At 47.9% G+C, this 25,805-nt stretch overlaps 1 protein-coding gene across 1 annotated transcript in view; it reads right to left on the reverse strand.

Moving 5' to 3' along the window:
• The window catches only part of Zhx2 (zinc fingers and homeoboxes 2), a 122,775-nt gene that overhangs the window by 34,691 nt on the left and 62,279 nt on the right, over nt 1-25,805 (reverse strand). The window contains exon 2 of the mRNA XM_042673172.1: nt 25,584-25,654. The gene's annotated coding sequence lies outside the window, so the exon portion shown is untranslated. The remainder of the gene's footprint in view (nt 1-25,583; nt 25,655-25,805) is intronic.

Below are 25,805 nucleotides of genomic sequence, written 5' to 3' on the forward strand. Positions count from 1 at the left end.
TGGGCAGGAGAGACCGTGAGACTCCTGTCTCCAAGAAACCACCAGAAAACCGGAAGTGGTGCTGTGGCTCAAGTGGTAGAGCGCTAGCCTTGAGCTAAAGAGCTGAGGGACAGCGCCCAGGCCCAGAGTTCAAGCCCCACGACTGACCAAAAAAAAAAAAAAAAAAAGTCTCATAGATTTTCCTGCTTGGGCAAGGTTGGAGCTGTGATCCTCAAATCTTAGTTTCCTGAGTAGGTAGATTATAGCTGACCCACTAGCCACCTGACCTGTCTCAACTACAGTCTGATTCCACAGACACCTTGAGATGTGCAGCTCAAGGCTTGTGAGTGTTTTCTGACTCTTCCTCCTCCTCCAGGAAGCAGGGAATTGTCAGAGTTGCCATCCTTCTCCAGAAGGAGGCTTTGTGGTTCTAAAGGGCCAGGCACATGCATGCTCTCACATATACACAGAGCATGCATATAGAGAGTGGCAACATTCTAGCAGATTGTCATCACTTCTGCATAACCCTCTGCTTCCCATGTGTGCAACATGTCCATATTAATGGGCGTGGTACACACTGCCTATTTTCACAAATATTCATCCTCAAGAGTGAGAAGGAAAAAAAAATACCTAGCTGACCAATCATGTTTTCATAGGTATGCTACCTGAGAAAGATGCTGAAATCTACAAAGTGGTTTGGGTGGTTTTCATTTTTTTTAATTATTAAGCCAATAATACCGAGCATTTCTGTCTAGGGCATACCTCATGATAGTGCAGTACAAATGATGACACGTTGGAGAAATCATGCCTGAATACAAGTTGGAGAAATCGTGCTGAACTAATGTACAAAGTATGGAGAAATCATGCTAAAATAATGTACAATGTTTGGTCAACTTAAAAAAAACTGCTGTGTATAGGGCTACCTCGTTACACTCCTCCTCCCCACCCCCACCTCATACTTCTGGAAAAGTGGAAGAAAATACCAGGGGGGCATCCAGATTGTAGGGGGTGAGAAATACAGATCCGACCTACACTTGCCAAGAACGTGTCACTTGGTGAGTTTTCGGTAGGGCCTGGGAAATCTGCAATTTAATCCATTTCCAAGCTGGGCATGCAGGAAGAGGGCCTAAAACCTTCTCAGAGCACAGATTCAGAATGTGCTTCTAAACTAACCAGAAAGAAACTAACCAACTCTCCCCTAACAGGCTGCTCTCTGAGAAAAAAAATCTCATAAAATCGAGTTTAACTGCTGAACAATGCTTCCTCTTTCAACCCACTAGTCCACGTGGATTTGGGGGCAGCTTGGCCGGGGAGGTTTCCTCTGCTTCAGCACTGGTGATGCTGTGGGCTGGCTGATTTTGTTTGTTACATGCAAGTATCCTTGCACTGTCTGATGCACAGAAGCACAAAGTCAGAAGACACCCGAGATGTTGTCCCACTAGATACTTGTTCCTGTGATAGTCACTGTCTCTAGACATTGACACAAAAGTCATCCAGACTTGAGAACCACTGGGATAGATGGGGACTTTATTCACTTGGACAGACCTATCCAGTCTCAACCAGATCTAGAAGATTTGCCTGAATCCCACTACTGACACCAAATTACTGGAAACTCAGGTCTCCACAGTAAAAAAAAAATGCTCTGCTAGGAACTGTCTGTGGCCCTGGAGCCCTCAGATTTGTGTGCTGAGTCCCCATCCACCAGAGACCCAGGCTTTGCTCAAAATAAGAAATGAAGGAACGTTTTTGTGAAGGGAGGAAAGCAAAATAAATAGCCTGCAGCCTGGCATGAACCCACTTAGGCTGAACTGCAAATCCAAGGGTATGTGTGGGATCAGACATCTGTCCTGGGACAAGCCAGGTCACTAGCAAGTCACCTGCATGGGTCACTGAACTGCATCAACATAGCTAAGGGGCTTCCTCTGTGCTGGGCACTGCAGAAGTTGGAGAAGGAGCAAAACGGAGTATGGTTGAGTCTTTTGCCTTGGGGCTTAGGTATATTAGGAAGTACTAGATAAGTACAGAGCCAGCATGATGTGTGAATTTGAACTCCCATTGTCTGGGTTCAAATCTGGCTCCACTAATATAGCAGTTGCTACTTGGGAAAGCTGCATGACTTCTCTCTGCCTCAGTTTTCTTAGCTGGAAACTGGGGATAGAAATGGTACCTACTTCAAGCAATTATTGTGCAAGTGCACATATATAAGGAGCATAGAGCCATAGTTGGGTCATAGAATGCAACTATTGTGGATGAATTAGCCCAGTGGTGAAGAACAAGCCTTTCAGTTAGGGGTTCAAATCCCAGTTCTGATTCTGGTGAACATGGGAAAGTGATATTATGCCTTTGAGCCTTATCCCCTGGCATGACAGGAAAAATAAGATGAGATTATTCCTGAGATGGCCTCTGGGCACAGAATGGCACGTAAGCTATACTGATGAGATTTGAGTTATAAATAGATTTATGCCCAGAGGCCAGAGACTACTTTATTTGAAATGAAAAAGAATTCCAAGGTCGGCCCTGGTAACTTACACCTATAATCAATCCTAGCTACTTAAGAAGCTGATGGCCAGGGAGTGAGGTACAAAGCTAGCTCAGGCAGACAAACCTGAGACTCTTATCTCCAATGAATCAGCAAGAAACTGGAACTGGAGTGTGGCTCAAGTGGTAGAACACTAGTCTTGAGTGGAAAAGCTAAGGGACAGTGCCCTGGCTTTGAGTTCAAGTCTCATTACTGACACAAAAGAAAACAACAAGCACAACAACAAATGGATGCATTCTGAATATACCCGAGTCTCTGCAATCAGAAGCCAGATGTGAGAGGCACAAGTCACATTATTTAAAAACTGGTCTCTATCATCATCCTCTCTCTTCTAGAGACCTTTATAAGGGGGAAATTGTGCGGCAGGGGTGTGAATGAGATGTATGCTAAGCTGAAGGCTACGGGAAACTTCATGTCTCTGCTAAAAAACAGAATAAACTTGTGCACTTTGATTATTCATTTACATCCTTTTTAAAAAATTTTTTTAAAAAGGCTAACTTTGACATGTGAGTCAACAGGCTTTGCACGGGCTCACCTAGTGACAAACCTGGCGTTCGGCAGCGGGGGCTGGGCACGATCACGCTAGCACGCTTGCTTTTGCTAACACCACTTTAGTTTTGTTTTTTCCCTCCAATTTGCATGAAGCTGCCTGCATCATTGCCACCTTGGGTAAAAGCTCTCTGTATTAGTCGCTGCCTACTTAAGATTCATTGATTTTGCAGGCGAGTCAGGAGACTGGGAAGTGGGGTAGGAGGTGTGACTGTGGAACTGGGTTAAGAAGAGCCAAGCCACGCACTCGCAACCAGGTAGGACAAATGCAGCAAAAAACCCATGACAGTCTTTCTCTATGGGGCAAAGATGGGGGACTTTAAGGGGAGGTGTTTCTGAGGGAGGCCATAAATAGATACAACATTTTTCCACAGTCTCAAAGGGCCTGTTCTTTAAATTTCTCTCTGTGTAATTGTAAACCATCCCTGATGGGCTTCAATGGAAAAGACAATATGGGGTATGAGCTTCAACCATTAATATGCGTTAATTGACAGGAGTGGGCAAGAAAGGCAATTAACCTGTTTGTCTGGGACTGGAAACGCTGCCAGGATTGAGAAGCAAAATGAAATGGGCGAGTTAGGAGTGTGGTAATATCTATGCAGGACTGAGAGGACGGTAGCTGGGGGTGGGGGGTGATGAACAAATGTACTTTTCAATAAAGATGCATTCCCAGCTCTTAGGAAACTTGGAATCTATGAATATGCAGATGAGGACAACAAATATGCAGATGAACCATGAATATGCAGATGAGATCTGGAGTTCCAATGTCCAGCTGGGTGCCTTGGTCCAGGAGGGATTTAATAATAGGTGGCTGAGTGAATGCGACTGAACCACTAGCCCTGGATGCCAGGTCTGCGGCAACATTGTGATGATCTCCAGTCAGGGTACATGGGGCATAAAACCATGGCTACAACCAGAAGAGCCAGGCGAGAGGTGAAGCAGGACGGGAAACAGAAGCCTGCCTGTGGGTGTGTCCTAGGAATGGCAGCTTCCAGCTGGATGACTGTGGCAAGTGACTTGTCCTCTCCGAGCCTCTAGTTTCCTTCTCTGTAAAATGGTAGGCTGAGAGTGTCTACCTTCTAGGTTCTGAGAACTACTAAGGAGTTAATACTGGGAAATGCTCAGCCTCACATTGGGCTACGGAACTCTGGAAGCATTAATGCTATTTATACTTCTTGTTTCATAAACTATCTTGCAATTCAATTGCCCATTGTAATTGTATTATTTATTTGTTTGGGTTTAATTTTTTTGAGTTCTTTATATAGTCTAGATAGTAATCCCATGTTCAATGAATACCTGGCAAAGATACTTTGCCGTTCTGCCCACTGTCTCTTTATTTTGATAATTGTTTTAATGTGTCTTATTGTCAATTCTTCCCCTCATTTTCTGAGCAAATGGATTCAGAAAATCATTATCTATGCCTGTAACTTCAAGTGTTTTCTTATAGTGCTTTCAATGTTTCAGATTTTATATAAAGATCTTTGATTCATTTTGTGTTCCTTCTTGAAAAGGGTGAGAGATAGGGTCTAGTTTCCATCTTACACATGTGGATATTCAATTTTCCCATCACTATTTGTTAAAGAGCTGTCTTTTCTCTAACGTTTTTGTTTTGTTTTTAGTTGTGAGGCTTGAACTCAGTGCTTGGGTGCTGTCTCTGAGCTTTTTAACTCAAGGGTAGTACTTTACCACTTTGAACCACAGCTCTACTTCTGATTTTCTATCCCCAACAGCTGGTTGGGGATAGAAGTCTTATGGACTTTCCTGCCTGGGCTGTCCTTGAACCATGATCCTCAGATCTCAGCCTCCTGAATAGCTAGGATTACAGGCATGAGCCACCAGAGCCCAGCTGCAACATGTATTTTTGACATCTTCTGGAATATAAGGTGGCTGTAACTATGTGGACCATGATACTTCATAGAGACTAGAAGTATCTATTTGGTGCCCTGTTGTATGATTTTCTGACACTGAACAGTTAATATTGTCGTCATGATTAGGATGACCATCTCCTCCACCATTATGCCAATTCTTTTTTGGGTGGTTTATGAGAATGACAAGAGCTTTGGAACAAAGATGACTTTGGCTAATAATTCCTAGCTGTATAACCTTGGGCAAGTCCCTTCACCTCTATGAGATTGTTTCCAGTAAAAATGTATACAAAGCCCCTAGAAAATCATGTTGCACAGTGGAGATGGTATAGGCTGTGTTTTTTTTTTTTTTTTTTAATGTGGATACAGCTGAGTTAAGGTCCTGCAATGTCTCATCCACTTGAAGGGGATTCTCCGCCATGATTTCTCCTGAGAATTCATGTTTCAGGGTTGAGCAATAATGCTGGAAGGCTCCAAGCTAAAATGCAGTCTTCTAGTGATAGGCTCAGTGCATTTAGCAAGAAGGACAAAGATGTCCTGACACACTATGACAATATGGCTCATCCTTCTGGCCCCCTGCCAGTTATTTGGCTACACAGGGTTGACTGGGCCAGAGACAAGGGGCTCATCACAGAGTAAGGAAATACAAACTCTGTTCTTTGTCAGGAAAAAAAGAGACTCCTGCCATTGTGAGGTAACATCTGGGCATGCTCACCCAGGCCTGGGCTTTCCTTGCTCCTTTGACAATCTACTTCAGTAAGTGGAACCAAAATTGCCCCATTAAATTTCTAATGCCACATTAGAAAACAACAACAACAACTAAACAAGCAGACAAAACAAAATAATAACTACCAAAAAACCCCTCTCAGGCTGAAAGGGATAAATCCAAAACCAAATAGTGGGTTACAATGTTTTCCAGAAACAATTAAGACTTGATTTTTCAGACCGAGAAATGCAATCACCAGAGATGGTCTTAAAATCACAGGGTTTTGTATAGTTCTTCGGGGAAGAAAAACGCTGCTTGAAAGCATTGGAGGGGGGTGAGGGTTACCACCAGGCACCTCCTCATCCATCCTCACAACCACTTCAGTCTCATCGCAACCCCATGTGGTGGGGATGGGTCTTCTTTCTACTTTCTGGGTGACACTCTCAGACATGGTGGGGGGGGGCGTGGTTTGGTAACGGAACTAGTCAGTGAAGAGCTGGAATTCAACCATGATTTATAACCCCTCTGTACCAGTCCTACCTCTCAGGATCAAGAAGTGTTTGTAGCATGCCCTGGCTCCTTTCCATGATACTTGGGGTATTGGGGTCCATCAGTGTATAAGAGGCAGCTCTTGCTGGCACAGGTTCTGAAGTGTATCTTCACCGCCCAAACATCTGGAAAGCCATGATCACCTCAAGCATTCTCTTTGTCCTCATTTTGCAACTATGGGCACTGAGACCCAGCAGGATAAGAAACCTTCCCTCTGAGATGACACAGCTAGTGAACCCCGCAATTGGAACCTATGGCCATTGTTGCCGCATTCCAGACACTCTCTCTCCCTGTGACATGAAACCAACTTCAAGCCCAGTGGGGAAAGCTTTAGACATTTGCAGAGCTCCCTCAGTATTTCCTAAAGGAGAGAGTGAAGGTCACAGAGCAAGGTTTGGTTTCAAAGCCAGATGGGTGGCCCTGACTGCTGGCCCAGACCTCTTAACCCTGATGCCAGGGTCTACACGATTGCCCTTAGCACTGCAACTCCTTGTCAGCAAGGAGCTTGTCTCTTTTGGTTCATGGGTATAGCTCAGCATGTTGCATAAAAGTTGGCATTGATATGTACAATAAATATACATTAATATATACATAAATAGATTTAAAAAAAATCACCTCAGACTCCTCTACAGGACTCAAATGAGAACCGGTAGGCATCATATAGAACCAGTGTTCAAAACTGCCAATGGCAGTTGGTTCTTCATATCTGCAGGTTCTGCATCAAGATTCAACTAACCATGAGCCAAAAATAATTTGGGAAACAAACCCTGCATCCGTACCCATCACCAACAAACTTTGTTCTTGTTACTGTCTCAACAATTCAAAATCAGAACTACTGACATAGCTTCTAGATTGGATTCAATATTATGAGTGGCATGCTCATTTAAAAGTACATGGGCAGGCACCAGTGGCTCACACCTGTAATCCCAACTACAGAAGAGGCTGAGCTCAGAGGCGCCTAGTTCAAAGCCAGACTGGGTGGAAAATCCAAGAAAGTCTTCTATGCAATTGACAGCAAAAGGCCAGGGGCAGAGGGGTGGTTCACATGATAAGAGTGCCTGCCTTGAGTGAAAAAGCTAGGCAAAAGCACCAGGTATTGAGTTCAAACCCCAGTACCAGCGCACGCACGCACACACACACACACACACACACACACACACACACATGCACGTATGCACGCATGCACACACACACTCACGCGCTTACGCACACACACACACATACACACAGAGTCAAAGCAAAGCAAGAATCTGTATAAAAGCACACACACACACACACACACACACACACACACACACACACACAGAGTCAAAGCAAAGCAAGAATCTGTATAAAAGTTCCAGAGTCTGCCCAGGGAGAACAGAAGGGCTGTGAGCTTGGGATGTTGGATCTAGTGGGTATTTCTGCCCCCTCACTGCATTCTGCACCTTTGAGAAGCATCTCAGAGCTGGCAGGGTTCCTCACCTCTGTACTTGCCATGGACCCCTCCTGTCAGAAGAGAGTGCCAGGCTGAGACAGAGTGCCCAGCTGTGCTATTACCCATGATAATAGCAGTCCTAATGAATTGTAGGCTGATGAATCACTGATTACAGGGGAGAAAAAAATTTCCAAGAGAGCTGATTGAAACCCTTAATAAAGCTTATTCTTAGGGAAGAATCTGGCTTGTTAAGGGAGGGCTGGGGTTGCCAGGATCTCATGGAAGAGATTGTAGGTGGTTCTGATGGCCACATGGAAGAACAGTTCACTTCTCCATGCTTATCTCAGTCAAGAGTATCTTTCACACAATATCAGAGCTGGGGGGTCCCTTAAGGGACGAGATGGCGTCTACATCACACCTCTGTGCACCTCAACACAGCATCCACGGCCAGGGTGAGCTGTGTGTCTACACCTATGACACAAGCAGTCTGGGTACTATTGCCAGGAGCAAGTAAACAATCAAAAGAGCAGAAGGAGATGCCACAGAGTGACAGCACACAGATTTGTTTATGCATTGCACCTACCAAAGGGCTTCTAGAAATTGATTGGTGAAACTTGAGCCATGCAAAGCCAGTCATGCTGGAATGAATCCTGGTGGTCAGTCTTCCTGCATCACATCTCCTGTAGTGTTTCTGAACAGAAGCCACTCCCCTTATAAGTGGGCATCACCCCCTGGTGTCCCTTCCCCAGAAAGCTGCAGAAGTGTCACCTAATTTAATTGCAAATGCCCTTGACAACGCTCATGCTCCCTTGTGATGTGATTACTATTGGCCCTTCAATCTGCTACCACCTGTACACCTCCTGCAACAGAAGGGGGAGAGCTAGGGGGAAACCAATGTCAACATTAATTGTGATTTAATGCAGTTCACTGGAGACCACCCTGGGGAGAGGGGTGAGGGAAATCAATTGGAGTGATTGAAAAACAATATGAGAATTTAAAGAGGCTATCGCTGAGATCCTCTGGAATGAACAGGGGAAAATGCCTCTGAATTTCCTGTGCCCAGATCGATCGAGGCTGTTCCTGATTCAACGCTGCCGTGTAGGGCAAACATCTCTGGAGATCAGGCCCCGTGTCAGGCACTGGGCCAGATGTGGAAAGGTAAAGAGGTGACTGGGGCAAGAAGCAGGCCCTCACATCCTTGAGTGTGTGGGGGATGGGAGGGGTGTGTCAAGATATCAAGATGGAATTGAAAATAGAAAGTCAGAAAAGAGGGAGAATAGTCACCTTACAAAGGAAGAGGACCTTTCCCATATCAAATACTTGGTTCTTTGTATATTAGTTTGGTCCTGATCATGAAGTAAGGTGGCCAGGTCTGGCCAGCGCCATATTGGCCACATGGTGCATGGTAGGGTCTGGTGTCTTGTCTTCATGCTGGGAAGGAACCCCCCCCCCCCACCTCCAACATCACCTGCCTCCCAGGTAATGGCTGTCCTGGACCCCTGGAGGCAGGGGCAGGCACTTGGCTGATAGGTTACTGAATCTGTCAATCTAGTGCCTGGGACTGGGAACTTCCTGAGGATCTGCCCCCTGCGCTGACCTATTTAGGCTGGGACCAGCCTAGCCACGGGACTCCATGCCACGTGTGTCTCTGTGATCATGTCCTGTGTCCTGTCTCCTGGCTCATCTCCAGTAATCATGGCATCACAGTTCAGCTCTCCATTGGAGCTAAATTGGCTCGTTGGCATAGTTCTTGTTATTTCTTTCCTCTTTAGCATGTTTCCTGGCTGTGTTATGTGTATTTGCGTGCTGCAGGCCTTTGTAACAACTGGCGGCCTGCAGCCTGTTAACTGTATAATAAAGACTTCAATATTCTATATTTTAAAATGTGGCTTCTGGGATGCTTTACCTTATAACAATCAGAGGCCCTCAGGAATTAGGTGTCTCAAGGCAGTTCATTCTAGCACTTTCCATGATGCAAAGGGGCTGCCAATGTGTTTCTGGGTTTGGCATGCAGCAGGCTCTGTTTGCCAAACCCAGGGCAGCTCTTTAGACCAGGTATTCTCTTTCCCCTGCCTGGGCCTGGGCTGATCAAGGCTGAAAGAGAGTATCCTGGAGAAGGTGGTGGAGCAGGGCTCCTGCTGTGGGGCTTGTGAACCCCTCCCATCCAGGAGGTTACCCCCAGGACCACCCAGGGTGGGAGGAAGGCTTCCCATGCAGCTGGCAAGGGCTCAAGAAAAACAGTGGTCAGCTTGTCATACATTGTCCCAGGATGAGCCCTGGCAGGAAGGGCAGAAGGTGGTAACTCCCACCAGAAGTGACCCAGACAGATCCTGGGGAGCAAGATCATGGTTGCCTAGGAAGCAGTGCCCTCCCCTCTCCCTTCCTGCCCCCCCCCCCCCCGCCAGTCCATACCCCAGTCTGCAGCCACAGGCAACCCTGAGGCTCTTGGACTTCTGCTCACCTCCTTCCAGAATCTACTGTTTGCTCTTTTTCCTGTCTATTTCAGTAAGGTATGCATAGCTAAATGACATATAGGTTCTAATGTATATTTATGTGTATTATATGCATTTGTGGTGTTATGTATTTCTTCTTTCTATCCACTCACATCCTGTCATGCACTCATATTCTCTCTCTCTCTCTCTCTCTCTCTCGCACACACACACACACACACACACACACACACACACACACACACATGCACATGCACACACACTGATAGCATACAGGATCAGGTACACTGGCCTGGCCCTGGATCTTGCCTTTGTTACTGTGATTGTGGAAATGTAACTAAACTTCCAAGTCTCCATTTCCTTGTTTTATAAAACAAGAATAGCCAGGCACTGGTGGTTCATGCCTGTAATCCTAGCTACTCAGGAGGCTGAGATCTGAGGATCATGGTTCAAAGCCAGCCTGAGCAGGAAAGTCTGTGAAACTCTCATCTCCAATTAATTACCAGAAAACTGGAAGTGGTGCTGTGGCTCAAGTGGTAGAGTGCTCATCTTGAGCAAATGAAACTCAGGGACAGCACCCAGCCCCCGAGTTCAAGTCCACGGACCAGAGGGGGCGGAAAAAAAAAAACCCAACCCAAACCAAAACTAAACAACAATAACAAAAATGGAAGATAATAAAAAGGCCTTGGGGGGGGGGGTGGCGAGGGAGATGGGAAGGGATGGGAAGGGAAAACAAAGGAGGAGGCAACAATGCTTGATAAGAAATGTACTCATTACCTTGCTCATGTAATTGTAACCCCTCTGTGCAGTATTTTCACAATTAAAAAAAAAGGATTATTAAGACAGAAAAAAAATGAATCGGGCCTTCCTGTGATGATTGGGGAATGATTCCTAAGTCTCCAATACTTGTCTACATGGACGGGAGTGAGCCTGAGTTCTCCAGGTAGTGCAACTCCTTCCTCTTGGTTCTGGCATAGCCTCTCCATGACAGGGATGTATGTCAGCCATTGCCATGATCATAACAATTTCCCGTGCTAGCATATTGTTTCACTTGAAAATTTTTAATGGGCTTCAAATTTTTAAATGTTTTAAATTTTAGAGTTTAAAACAGGCAGCAGTACAGAGTGAGGGGCTGTGTATCCCCTGCTTTCCAGCTCCCCACCCCCACCCCACAGTTTCGCCTTTTTTTTTCGGTTGAACTCTGGGCCTAGGTGCTGTGCTCAGCTCTTAGCTCAAGACTCACACTCTACCACTTGAGCCACAGTGCCACTTCTGGCTTTTCCTGCTTATGTGGTGCTGGGGAATTGAACCCAGGGCCTCATGCATATGATGCAAGCACTCTACCACTGAGCAACCTTCTCACTCCAAGTAGTAGTATTTTTTTTTTTGTCAGCCATGGGGCCTGAACTCTGGGCCTGGGCGCTGTCCCTCAGCTCTTCAACTCAAGGCTAGCTCTCTACCACTTGAGACACAGCACCACTTCCAGCTTTTTCTGCTTCTGTGATGCTGAGGAATCGAACCTAGGGCCTCACGCATGAAAGGCAAGCACTCTACCACTGAGCCACCTTCCCAGCCCCTCTCCTACTATTGATGTCTTGCACTGGTGTGGCACATCTGTCACAACTGAGGCACCAATACTGATGTGTGATTGCTCATGGAAGTCCATGGTGTATGTTAGAGTCTCTCCACAATCACACAGCATCCTGCATCCCTAACAGTTAGGAACAGAATACTTCACCAGCTTCCCAGCGTTGCCTGTACTTCATGTTGTGGGGCTCAGAGAGGGGACAGACTTTTGAGACCCATGTCTCCTATGAGCAGCGGGCACTAAGGATTCCTCCATATTTTCACCACCACAGTCCTCCTGTTTTTTGTTTTTTCTTCTGAGCCTGGGGACTTGAACTCAGAGCCTGAGTGCTATCCCTGAACTTCTTTGGCTCAAGGCTAGTGCTCTACAACTTGAGCCACAGCCCCACTTCTGGCTTTTTTGTAGTTGACTGGAGATAAGAGTCTCATGGACTTTCTTTCTCGAACCATGATCCTCAGATCTCAGCCTCCTGAGTAGCTAGGATTATGGGTATGAGCCACTGATGACTGAACCACAGTTCATTTCTTTTTATATCTGAATAACACCCCCTTGCAGGGGTGCATCTGTTTATCTGCTCATGCATTGAAGGACCTTTTCTTTTTTCTTCCAAGTTTTAGCACATACTGCTGTTCGTGTCATTTTTTTACCCCTCCCCCATCTCTTGCGCCAGTCCTGGGGCTTGAAATCCACTTGGGTACTGACCCTGAGTTTTTTTCACTCAAGGCTGGTGTTCTTCCACCTGAGTCACACTTTCACTTCTGGCTTTTTGATGCTTAATTGGAGATAAAGAGTCTCTCCTGCCCACACTGGCTTTGAACCACAATTCTCAGATCTGAGACTCCTGAGTAACTAAGATGATAGGTATGAGCCACTGGTGCCTAGCACTTTTCTCTTGCCCCTCTCCCCCCACCAAATTAGCCCACTTCAGAAACCTGGGTCCAAATAATAGATGTGTGCTTACTGACCCTGTATCAGTATCAGGTGTAGATGGCCGTGGTGCCTACGCAGCCAGTGTTCCAACCATGAGATCCTTTTTGTTCTGTTTTGCTCCTTGTTTTGTGAGCCTCACTATGTAGTCTTGGCTGGCTCTGCTCTAGTGATCCTCCTCCCCCAGCCTCCCAAGTACTGTGCTTATAGGCATGTATTACCATGCCTTGGTAGATGGCGGGATTCTGAAAATAGGCTCAGAAGGGATGACACCTGATGTTGGATGCTGGAGGTACTCTTTATTTTTTAAATATTGTTATTATCGTTAAGTAATTGTACAAAGAAGTTGCCATTCATCCAAGCAGTTTATAAATGCAGTGCATCTTGATGAATGCCACCCCTTTCCACATTCCCATTCCCCCCCCTTTGCTTCTCTTAATTTTAGGTTACGTGTTGAATGTATTGACACTTAACAAAGCAGTTCATGTGTATACAATGCACTGATCTGTGTTGTCACTGCAACATCTTCACCCCCTTCCCTTATATTTCTTAATTCCATGGTATAGACAGTGAAGTCTTGCCTGCATTCTCTGCCTTTCCCCTCTTCATTCTTCTACCTCTCTCCCCATGACCCCCCTCTCTCCTCTTGTCCATTTGTTGGTGATGCTTTTAAGTCAGTGTTTCTCAGCCTTGGCAACAGATATTTGAGGCTAGATAGCTTAGTTGCCCGTGACTGTGGGCAGGGTAGGATGGCTAGTTTGCAAATGGCATTCTGCTTCAAACTGTGGCAATCCAAAATGTCTCTAGACATTTTCAAACATCCCTTCTAGAGGGGGTGGTACCCCCTCCTCCTCATCCCTTCCACTGCCCAATACCCCCACACTTTACCAGTGTGGTTCCAGTAAGAACCTCTAGTGCCCTCCAAACTATCTGACAACCATAGCACCAGGAGAAGCTCTTGCCTATATGGACAGTAGGGAGGAGCCCACAGTTCCCCACGAGCCCCCACGTTTCACTCTTGCTGAGTGTGTTTGCTTGATCACAGTCAAATGCTGTATACTGCCCCTGGCTTTTCCTCTAGAGAAGACAGATTCAACATCTCGAAGTGATGATATTTCCACCACCTTGCCAAAGATCATTCTGCCTCCCAAACCACACAGTCCAGCAACTTTCCCACATGCTAGAAAGGTCCTCAGTAGTGGGGTCACAACAGGCCACCCCCTGCTCTTCCACTCATCCCGATCCATCCATCAGTAGTTCCACTCCAGGCTCTGACCACTTCCAACCAGCCCCACCTTTCCGATCCTCATCCAGCCACCATTGCCTCTTGCCTGCTTTCCTGCCTTAACACAAGTTCTCCAACCGTCCATGTTTTGTAAGAGCTATGTCCTAACGTGTCGGATTGTGCCCCTCCTTATCGCCAATGGCTTCCCAGGCTTGTTTGAAATTCCAAAGCAAGCAGACAAATTTTCATGTTGCAACTGCTTTGTCCATGGCCCTGACCTCTGCCTTCTGAAGATGTCTTTAAGTGGACATCTCACAGGATGGACATGGAAGGCCCCAGGGAGGTAGGAATGGGCCCAATGCAAATGCACCCTAGATGCTCTTGGTCTACTCGCACACCTCCCCTCCCCCAAGCCCAGATTCTGCAGCCAGCATGACACCCGCAGTGCGGGCTTTACTGCTGCTCCTTTGCTCAGATCGCGCCTGATCACAAGCACAGGCCTTGGCTTCTCCAGGGCTATCCAAAGGGCAGGAGACCCAGCCCACATGCGGAGGAGAGGCGAGGCTGGCCAAGGGGACTCTGACCCGTTGACAAGCAGGAGCCGGAAGTCAACACATTCCTTCCTCTCTCTCTAGCTCACGGCTTTCCTGAGACACAGTACTTCCTGTTCTCTTACCTTGCTTGAAAACACCCATCTGTTCCAACATGACGGATGTTATTAGCGGATACTGTGCCTGTTGCCTTTGCTCCTGTTTCGTTTCAGCAGTGACAAAGGGTAGGCGATGTTAGAAAACTTGGTCCATTGGAATGGAACCGTATAGGCATGTCCAAAGCACACACATCCCTCAGAAGTCTGCTGCTGCCTCAGTTTACCCAGTCACTCCACTTGTAGCTGTGCTACATTTTGACTCTCTTTCTAACACTCCACAGTAACCCCTTCCTGACTGATGAAGTCCCACAGTACAGTACAGTGCATTATATTATTTGTGTATTTCTAAATTTGTGTAACATGGAAAGCTATGCTACTGCTCTTATTATCTGAGGGTTGTTATTATTATTATTATAGTATTATGTCCCTCATCACACTTTTCCCATAGGCCCCGTAAGTCTAGGTGTACAAATCTGCAAGCGAGATCCTTCGGGTGTGGCAGCATTGGGCTGGAGTTTCTCAGGAAGTGACAGGGCCACTGATGGACTAATAATGTGTGTGCAGCACTGCTTTTGTCCCTCTCATTTCTGTTTCCCCTCACTCTGGTTCCTGCCTCGGTCAATACATTCTCCCGCTCCTCATCCCGGCTCCCTCCCTTTCCTGTTCCCCGCTTCCCCCCCCATAAAGTGTGAATTGCTCTGCCTCTGCCTCGGTCCATGAGACCATGCAGCTGCAACAGCAAATGAGGAGCAATTTGGTGAAGATGACAGGGCAGAAGCCTGAGCAAGGTTGAAGTGTGGTGGGGAGGAGGAGTGGACTGGGGAAAGGAGGCTGGAGAGGAAGGGAGGGCGACCCCAGCCCTGGTTTGGGAAACAAGACAAAGGAGGTGAAGTGTCAGTCCAAGTGCAGTGAGAAAGCATGTGGTCATGATTCCTAAGATGGACATGATATGTGTGTGTGTGTGTGTGTGTGTGTGTGTGTGTGTGTGTGTGTGTGTGTGTGTGTGCGCATGCGTGCACATATGCTGGGGCTTGAACTCAGGGCCTCAAGATTTTGCTTGTATTTTTCTCTCAAGGCTGGTGCTCTGCCACTTGAGCTATACTTATACTTCTGGCCTGCCTTCTTCCTTCCCCTTCCCCTTTCCTTTCCTTTCCTTCTTTTTGTGACTAGGTTTGAACTCAGGGCCCAAGTGCTGTCCCTTAGCTTCTTTTGCTCAAAGCTAGCGCTCTACCACTTTGAGTTATACTTCCATTTCTAGTTTTCTGGTGGTTTATTGGAATAAGAGTCTCACGGACTTTCCTGCCCAGGCTGTCTTTGTACCATGATCCTCAGCTCTCAGCCTTCTGAGAAGCTAGGATTACAGGTGTGATCCACCAGTGCCTGGCTTTGGTTTGTAATTTTAAGAGCTCTCTCGGGGGATGTGAGAGTAAGCCTGCAAGCAGGAAACACGTGCGTGAAGAGAACACAGAGGCCCCGGGAGTGGTGGCAGGGTCTGAATGGCATCTGGCTCAGGGGTCAGGAAGTGGTGGGCATCACTGGCGATCCTCTGGAGTCTGAAGGGCTGATGCACATTTCACTACTGCCTGCTTTGGTTTTTATTCTTTAGAGAAAGGAAGGAAAAAACTTTCCAAAAAAGAGAAAAGATTCTGGGAGGTGGGCCAAGCAAGAGACCCTAGAGACAGTGGTTATGTAAGTGCACAGTTTGTGTGTGTGTGTGTGTGTGTGTGTGTGAGAGAGAGAGAGAGAGAGAGAGAGAGACAGAGACAGAGACAGAGACAGAGAAGGTGGGGGAAGTAAACACTATTGTTTCCATTCACTCCTTTCAGGAAACAATAAGCACAACACGATAAGCTGTACTGCAAGGCTTGTCTCTGTGGCCAGAGAGAGACAGATGAATCACACAGGGAAGGCGATAACTCGGGCAGATTAAGACAGCAAACTAGTAATTTGGAGTCTGATTAGAAACTCCTAAAATCAGAACTTGCAGCTAGAGACTATACTTAAAGCAGTCCTCTTTTTTGGAGGGGAGGGAGGGGAACGGGGAAGGAGATTGATTAAGTTAATTAAGCTTTGCAGTTAATTAAGAGATTTTAGATATACACTGAGTCCTCACATAGTAAATGCTGATCTAGGTGTGTAGATCTGATAGCAGAAAGTGGGAAGGAAGTGGGCATTTCCACTAGACATACAAATAGAGAGGTCCTTTTTGTTTTTGGTGCCAGTCCTAGGGCTCGAACTCAGGGCCTGCACTCTATCCCTGAGCATTTTTGCTCAAGGTTAGCACTCTACCACTTGAATCACAACTCTACTTCTAGCTTTGTGGTGCTTAGTTGGCAATAAGAGTCTCATAGACTTTCCTACCCAGAGTGGTTTCGAACTGCAATCCTCAGATCTCAGCCTCCTGAGTAGCTAGGATTACAGGTGTGAGCCACTGGTGCCCCGCTATAGGTACTTTGGGGGAAACCATGGAGTGACAAGATGGGCAACTTCTGGTGGTACAGAAGTGCTTTTTCAGGAGAAGACTGCCAGTTTCCCTGCTGCCACTGCCAGTAGAGTGACCTTGGGCAGGTCACCCATGAAAAGACCCTAAAGGTCCTCATCATTACCACTCCACCATGCCACCACCTGTCAAACTCAACTTCATTTCCGTTATGGCTTCAGTGACATAACAGTAATGCCAGGTGGATGGCTTTTATGAAGTATGGCCTTTGTTTCATGCAGATGCTGGTCTGAGCCCCCCTTCCCCCCACACCCACGAGGCTCTGCTGATGGAATTCTCTAACAACATTCAGAGGCAAACACTGGAACTCCCGTTTTACCCAGGGACCAACAGAGGGCTAGAGACATGAATAACTAGCACAGGCCTCACAAACCTAAATGGTGAGACACAAATCCATCCCTCCTCTCTCTCTCTCTCTCTCTTTCTCTCTCCCACTTCCCCTCCCTCCCTTCTTTCCTTTCCTTCCTTCCTTCCTTCTTCCTTCCTTCCTCCCTCCCCCTCTCTTTTTCCTTCCTTCCTTCCTTCCTTCCTTCCTTCCTTCCTTCCTTCCTTCCTTCCTTCCTTCCTTCCTTCCTTCCTTCCTGTCTTTCTGTCTCTCTCTCTCTCTTTCTTTCTTTCTTTCTTTCTCTCTCTCTCTCTCTCTCTCTCTCTCTCTCTCTCTCTCTCTCTCTCTCTCTCTCCCTTTCTTTCTTTCTCGCCAGTCCTGGGACCTGAATTCAGGGCCTGGGTGCTGTCCCTGAGCCTTTTTGCTCAAGGCTGGTGCTCTACCACTTGAGCCAGAGCTCCACTTCTATCTTTTTGATGTTTAATTGGAGATAAGACTCTCACAGACTTTTCTGCTTGGGCTGGCTCTGAATGCCCCTGTGATTCTCACATCTCAGCCTTCTGAATAGCTAGGATTATAGATGTAAGCCACTGTCACCCAACCATAGATGTGTTTTTCTAAAACGCCATGACTTGGTTGAATTTTGTAACATGTTTCAAACCTTCTCCCTTCTTTCTTTGTTCTGGGAGGTACAGAACAAAGTGCAGTTATTTTTTCACATGTACATGTGGCCTTACACATGAATTCTCTCACTTGTCATACTCAAGAAGTCCTGCCACAAGGACATGGAAAAACTATATGAGCTTCCAGCTCCCTTTTTGTTCTCCATCTTCCTCTTCCAATCCATTTTTTTCAATTAAACTCCTATCTTTAAGTAATCAGCTCAATGAAGAGGAGAAGAGGGAGAGAATGCAGTCAAGAATCTAACGTATACCTTACAAAATTAACAAGATGAGGGAAGGGGTGAGTAGGGGAGGGATGAGTAAGAATGGAAAGGGGTGACAACGATCAAGATTGTGTTCCTAAACTGCTTTGTTAAATGGCAACTCCTTTGTACAACTACTTACAGAAAATGACAAAAAAAAAAAAAAAGCTCATAGTTACTTTGGATGAGCTCCTGCCTAGTACCAGAGATCGGACTTTTGAGCAGTCAAGCGTCTTCAAATGCAGCCATACCCCCCCTTTCCTACCTACAAGCTGCTTCTCCATCTTCACACCCCACCTCTGCCCGCAGACATGCATGGCCTCCAAGGCATCTATGCAGCCTTCCTCCTCCCAGAAGCACCTGCGGGGCCCTGGTTTCCATGGCACCATGTGTGTGATGGATGCTTGTGGCGGGCAGCAAGCTAAGGCTTCAATCTGGCACCTTGTTTTTGTACTGCACTTCATGCCACATCAGAGTGGCAGATCCTCTCTCTGATCAGCTTCAGGGCAACTTCTCCAACCTTTCTGAGCCTCAGTTTCCTGAACTGCCAGGTGAGGATAATGAGGATGACAGAAGATTTGATGAGATGGTATCATGTCCAAGATGGCATGGCGCCTGGACACCAGTACATGTTTATCGCAGGCTCGCTGTTAGTATAATTGTATGCACAGTTCTCAAAGGAGTTTATTTAGTGCTTTCCTAGTTTAAGTGTGTGTGTGTGTGTGTGTGTGTGTGTGTGTGTGTGTGTGCTGATACTAGAACTTGAACTCGGGGCCTCTTACTTGCCTTTTTCACTCATGGCTGACACTTTACCACTTGAGCCATGTCTCCACTTCCAGCTTTTTGCTGGTTAATTGGACATAAGAGTCTCTTGGGAATTGTCTGCCCAGTCTGGCACCAAACCTCAATTGTCAGCTCTCAGCCTCCTGGGTGGCTAGGATTATAGTTATAAACCACGGGTGCTATGTATTTTCTGTACTGACCTAGGTCTTCTTGTGTGTGTGTTTCATTTTAAACAGCACGATGACTGTTAGTGTATGTAGTGTTATTCTCCATTTATGGATGAGAAAAACTGAAGCACAGAGAAGTTAGGCAGCTTACTCTAGGTCATGCAGCTACGAAAGCACCATTACTTTTCTCTCTCTGCTTTAGTGTACTTACTTATCTTTCTCACTGGGCATCTGGAATGTGAAATAAACTTCTGCCTTCAAGTTAGCATAGTATATGACATACAAGAGCAACAGTGATGGAGGGTGCCAGAAGGTGGCCATTGTCCCTTTGGGGCATCGGGCTTGGTCCCCCGGTCCCTACACCAGTTTGTTACTGAATCAATTAAGTAGGACAGTGGCCCCTTGACAAGAAGGCATGAATAGCTGAGCACACTAGCACACACAGCACACCCTGGCTCTGCATATGCACTCCAGCTCGACTAAAATGGCTGTGTGCAGGTGGCTCACACCTGTAACCCTAGCTAAGAATGAGATCTGAGGAATGTGGTTCAAAGTCAGCCAGGTCAGAAATGACTGTGAGACTCTGATCTCCAATTAGATACCAAAAAGCTGGAAGTGGAGCTGTGGCTCAAGTGGTAGAGCCCCAGACTTGACTTAAGAAGCTTAGGGACAGTACCCAGGCCCTGAGTTTAAGCCTCAGTACTAAAACCACCACAACAAAATACATTGGAAACAAACCAGTCTTTCAGCAGTCTCAGACGAGCAGGAGTGAAGTGAGCAGATCAGTGTTTAATAATGCCTTCCTGCTACCCGCATCCTCCAGGAGCCATTGTGACATTCTACATTAAAAATGTGACAAGCGTCAATTGCCGTGAGTAGCCCACGAATGGAATGGCATCACGAGGCTCCTTGCTCCACAATGCTCACACCTTCTGGTGACAAACCGAATACAAACATAGGGTGGCAGGGGGTAGGGAGAGGGGAAGAGGGGGAGAGGGGAAGGGGGGAAGACTGCTGGCTTTCTGAGTCCTCTGCAGTGTGGATGCTCTTCTACTCGCCTGTCAGAAGCATAATTCTCATTAAATATTAAGGAGCTGTTTGTTAAAATAACATCACCATGGTAACGTGCAGGGGGGTAGGGAGGGGCTGCCCAAATAGCAGCCTATTTAAATCAAGTGCTTGGTCCCATGGAGTAAGCATCCTGAAGCCCCTGGTGACCAAGACTCTGGATGGTCCAGGGGTTTAGGGCATGTGGCTGTCTGTGATGAAGATGTGGGCTGTCAGATCCTGGGGCTGGATTTGTGTTTGTGGTATGGGTGGGTGGATGGATGGAGATAGATAGACAGACACATAAATGAAGGCCAAAGCTAAAATTCTAGATGCTTGTGTCAGGGTGTTTGTGACAGCTCCCCGTTTTTTTTTGTCAGTTGTGGGGCTTGAACTTGGGGCTTGGGTGCTGTCCCTGAGCTCTTTCTGCTTAAGGCTAGCACTCTACCATTGTGAGCCACAATGCTACTTCTAGCTTTCTGGTGGTTAACTGGAGATGAGAGTCTCATGGACTTTCCTGCCTGGGCTGGCTCTGAACAGCAACCTTCAGATCTCAGCCTCCTGAGCAGCTAGGATTACAGGCGTGAGCCACCAGCACCTGGCTGTGACAGCTCTTCTATGTTTTCATTGCTGTTGGGTGGTAGAAAGGAATTTTGCCAGCAAACCGGGGAGAGGGGGGACAGGGAAGTAAATGGGGAGAGACAAACCTTTCTCTTGTCTTAAGGGAGAAATAATGGTAACAATAGGGAAGCAAATAAAAAAGTGTAGGGCCAGAGTGCTCCTGGTTCAAATCCTGGCTCTGCCAATCATCTCACTGTGGAACCATGGTGAGTCAGGTGAATGATCTGCTCCCTCAAGCTTGAGCCTCTGTGTACCTAAGAGGGCCCACTGTGTCTGTCCTTATGTCTGAGGGTCAATCAAGTCCAGATACCATCTCTATTACTCCAGGGGCCCTCCACTGCTACAGGCACAGAGGGGAGCCCTGGCCATCTATCCCAGCATCTGAAGCCAGGCTTGGGTGACTCCATTGCGCAGGTTCTATGTGATGCCAGCATCCATCTCCTGTAAAGGGCCAGATAGAGGCCACGTACAACCTGCTGTAGTGCCACAGGGGTTGAGTGTAACTATCAGAGTTGGGTGCTTGATTCCCAGGTGGTGGGACCTTTAAGAGGTGGAGTCTAGTGGTAGGTGGTTAGGTCCCTGGGAGTCTCATCCTTAGAAGAGGGTAATGGAGTTCTTTCAGGACCCTCATTTGTTCTCATGTGGTGAATGCAAGCCCCAAGTCCCTCTCCTTCATCCCTCTGGCTTCCTGTCTTACTAGGTTGTCCACATGTGTCCCCACCATGGTCATGTCATCTGTCAGGAGGCTCTCACCGAAGGCCAAATTGATGAGGCCACTTGACCTTTGACTTTCAGCCTCTAAAACTGTGAGCTAAACCTTAGGGCTGGGCATGTGGCTCAGTGATAGAGCAGTTGCTTGGCATGTGCAGGGCCTTGGGTTCAATCCCCAGCACTGCGACCACTGGAAGCTTAATCTTTCTCTTGATGGTTCTCAGAGATAGACAGGAGAGTTCTACTTGAAACTTCACACCCATTATAAACAAGGAAAGCCCATCCTTCGGGTTTGCTCACACCTAAATTCGGGTGTGAATTCTGCCTCTCCCTCCAGCAGGGGTGGAATTTGGGTGTTGAAAGAGGTGGCTGTGCTCTAGTTGCCATTGGCATGGGGCCGTTGCCAGAGAACCCTGCTGAGGGACTCAGCACACTGCAGACAAGTTCATTCACGCATGCGCCTGTTGGCACACCACAGACTTGTCCATTCATGCACGTGCATGTGGAAGACCCTGGCTATCCCCCACCCAGAGGACTTGATCAGAGCAGCTCAAATGGAGTATTTAAGTGGATTATTTCCTATGGAAGAGAAACCAGGGAGGAGAAGGAAGAGGCTCTGAGTTAGCCGGAGTCATGTCAGGGTATGTCACCACTAAAAGATTTAAGCAAGCCCCTCTTGGGCATGAGCATGGATGGAGGTGGTGCAGAGCGCATACCTGGAAAGCAACTTTCGGGAGCGGTGTGCTATTATTTCCCTGTTTTACAGATTGGGAAGTTTGGGGTGTGTAGGGGGGACGGGAGGGGGGTGGTGGGCAGGGATGGATTCTAGCTCTGTTCTACACTCTCTTATCTCATCAAGGAGTAGGAACTCTGGAAAAAACAGCTCATTCCCAGCAAATCTAGCCCTGTCCCTCTCATCCATTTCCCCTGGCTGTTTCAAACAGAAGCCAAACTGACCATGCAATGATTCTTGACTTCCTTAAATGCCTTGCTTTTGTTAGAGTTTCAGTAAAATTCCAGTCCTAAGTACATAGAATGGCCTAGAGAGAAAAGTCTCATGGGTTTAGCTAGAGGGTCAGTCCTGCATAAGCACAGGTCCTGGGTCCCCAGATCTGTGCTGAGTTTGCTGGCTGGGCTCAGTGGGGTACCTGGGATGAAAGGTGTAAAGCTCATTTGCATGCAGCAAGCCTTAAGGAGATGCCTTAACTTTACTTGGGCTGCATCTATAGTGGTCTAGATTAGTGAGGCCGGGCTAGGCTTTGCCTCTCTGGTGTAAAACCAGGCTGATAGCAAGCCACAAAGAGCAGAGCTGGAAGGCAGCCTTGGGAATTACTTTGTCTCAGGATAATGGAAAGTGGCATGCATACTAAAGTCATCCTTTTGAGCTCTTGGCAGACATCACCAATCCATTGTAGCATACTGTGTAGTACATCTGTCTCAGGACCCTTCTCAGTAGAGTGCTCCTGGATTCCTCATCCCTGCTCCCCTTTCCCACCCCAGGTGGAAGAGGGGTTGGGGCTACTCCTTATCTGCTGGTGCATGGGAAAAGAGACTGGTGATATTTTTAGACCCTTGTGGCACAGGCTCTGTTTGTGTCAGAAACAATTTGGCTCATCTTCCCGTCCTACACTCCAGCTAGGGATAGAGTTAGGATGGGGTACAGGAGCCCCCAAGCAGCCCATTCTAGAGCCCCAGGCCTATTATTAATGTAAGAAATAGAACCTTGAACATGCATTTCAGGCCAAGGCAGGTTTTATCTGAAATAGACTACAAATCCTGGGGTGGTGGGCACTGCCTTTTGTTAAATGAAGCATTGTTCTGGGAATCTAGTGACAAGTTGTCTTTTACCCTTGGGGACAGACCCCAAGGTCCATCCTTGAGGTCTTGGGGGGGGGGGGCTTGAGATGATGCATCCAGGCTCGAGTCCTAAACCACTTCCCATCAGTATCAATGACATCTCTCTGGTGCCTATGATTTGCGGTTTTCAAGGCCACTTCTGTGAGGGAAGGAAAGGATGGGATTCACGCCATGCTAGCCATGGATGGCAGAGCTGCCTCTGACTTTGGATCAGAGGCAGAACCAGGAGGGGCCATGTGAGAGAGCCCTCCGTCCACCTTCCCACCGCATCTCCACGGTAGAGAAACGGCTCAGAACACCCTTGTGACTACATCAGGACATCAGACTGGAGTCGCCGCTCTGCCTCTGGTCCAACATTGGGCCCTAGCCCACATCTAAGAGCACGGGCTGAGAGACCGTGCGGGGGAGGCACATACTACACACAAGCACAAACAGCTCTGTGTGAATGGATTCATCAAATCCTCAGGGCCACACTGTCCCCATTTTACAGATGAGGAGACCAAAGCACAGAGAAGCTGGCAACTTGCCAGGGGGCCCACAGCTAGTAGAAGAGCCGGGTAAGCTACTCCAGGGCCTTTGTCCTTCAACACAGATACCACTTCCCTGAACGCCTCTCCCGCTCCTTAACTCAGCGCTCATTTATTTACTGAGCACCTCCTACATGTGAGGGTCTGGGAACGCAAGGACACACTGTTCTGTCTTGCTTGAAGCTTGCTAAGGACCCTGCCGAATCACAACTCAAATTCAACCTTCTTCCTCTTCCTTCCCTCCCCCTCCCCCCCCGCCCCCGGTCCCCACTTTCCTTTCCCCTCCATGCCCTCTGATCGCATTGGATTAGCACCAACATACAGCTTGTAAACAACACTGTCAAACTCAAGCTTCTTCCGGGCTGTCAGTTACTCCAATACACAGGGCCCAGCTGTGGCTTCCCACAGCGCCCAGCCCTCAGGGGCCCTGGGGAAATGCAGCTGCAGCTGACCGAGATGGGGTGAGAGGCCCAGACACCAAGCATCCCATTATTCAGACTCTCCCCTGAACCCTGCTTCCTGTTCCCAATTTGGACCTGGTGTTCTTGGGTCCAGCAGTCTGGATTTTGGTCACCTGAACCTGTGGGATTGTTCTGACCCCTGCCAAAGGGTCCCAAGCCTCTGGGTGAAGCCAAGCTTATAAGCCTCTCACGGCCACCCCTCAGGCCTCACCTACTTCTGCCTCCTCTGCCATGCTGGGGAGTGGACAGTGGGTGGCTTTGCCATGTGTGTCCCCAGGTGGGTGTGATCCAGATCTCAGGCCAAGTCCCTGGCTGGTGTCACCAGGGGATAGCTCTTTCCGTGGCCTTGCTTGTACGAGGAAGCCTGCCAGCAAAACTACCATCCTGCTTTTCAGGTTGCCCACCCCAGGTATTTGGTGTCATACCTGCAAACAGACATGCCGTCTGGAGTCAGCTCACAGACAGCGGACAGGACAGCACTAGGGGACCAGAGAGACCCAAGGTTGTCTCATCCAATGGCTTCCTCAGCAGACCCAGACACCGGAAGTCCGCGCTGGGAGTGTACACACGCGGCCTCCAATCTGCCCAGTGAGTCCCTACGTCCTCCCCTTTCTCCTCACACTGGCCCCACGCGGGGTTCTAGACTGCCAGACAACAGAGGGTAAAACACTGCCCTCGGCAAAGTGGTTCTCCATCATTTTCCAGGGCCGTGTCTCCTACTCCTTCTTGAATTCTGCCAAGGCCAGGGAGCTCACTATTAACCTGAGCTGCATGCTCCACCTGGGCACGGCTTGTCTTACCTTAGGCAGAAGCAAGAGCAATACTAGGGCGAGTCCTTCAGAGATGCCTTGCCTGAGCCCTGCCCCCTCGGGGTGATTGCAGTGGGTGCCAGGGAGCTCCCACTCTGTTCTAGGCTTCCCCTAATCCTCCCCATACAACTCTAGGCACATGGCTGCTGAATAAGGAGTGTCCACTGCGGCCACAGCAGCAGAGAAGGCACAGCCCGGCCACCTGGGGCCTCTCAAGCTTGTAAGGAAGTCTGGCAGGGACCCAGCAGATTCCCAGGGCCTCACACCTGGATGTGTATCTTGTTCTGTGGCCAGGTGTGCTCACTCAGATGGAACTGCTTTCAGAGCCGCCCCATGCCCTCCCATGCCTCTCCTTCAAGCCAGGGAGGCCAGGTGTGACCGAGGCCACCAGGCAGGGCATCACTCACCGCTCTGGTCTTGCTTACATCCTAGGAATCGGCTCACAGCTGGATTCCAGGAGCAGCCGGTGCAGGGAGACCTGCAAAGAAGAAGCATTCAGCCTTGGAAGCAGGGGCGCAACACCTGGGTGTCCATCTCTCTTTTCGGACAGGATGGAGTGGGGGGCAGGGAGGAGGATAACACGAAAAGGTATCTGTGCAAGGACCTCGCTGCTCATTAAACCAACCTCA

Source organism: Dipodomys spectabilis, unplaced genomic scaffold, assembly GCF_019054845.1.
Source record: "Dipodomys spectabilis isolate Male_0828 unplaced genomic scaffold, ASM1905484v1 ptg000783l, whole genome shotgun sequence".
NCBI lineage: Eukaryota > Metazoa > Chordata > Mammalia > Rodentia > Heteromyidae > Dipodomys > Dipodomys spectabilis.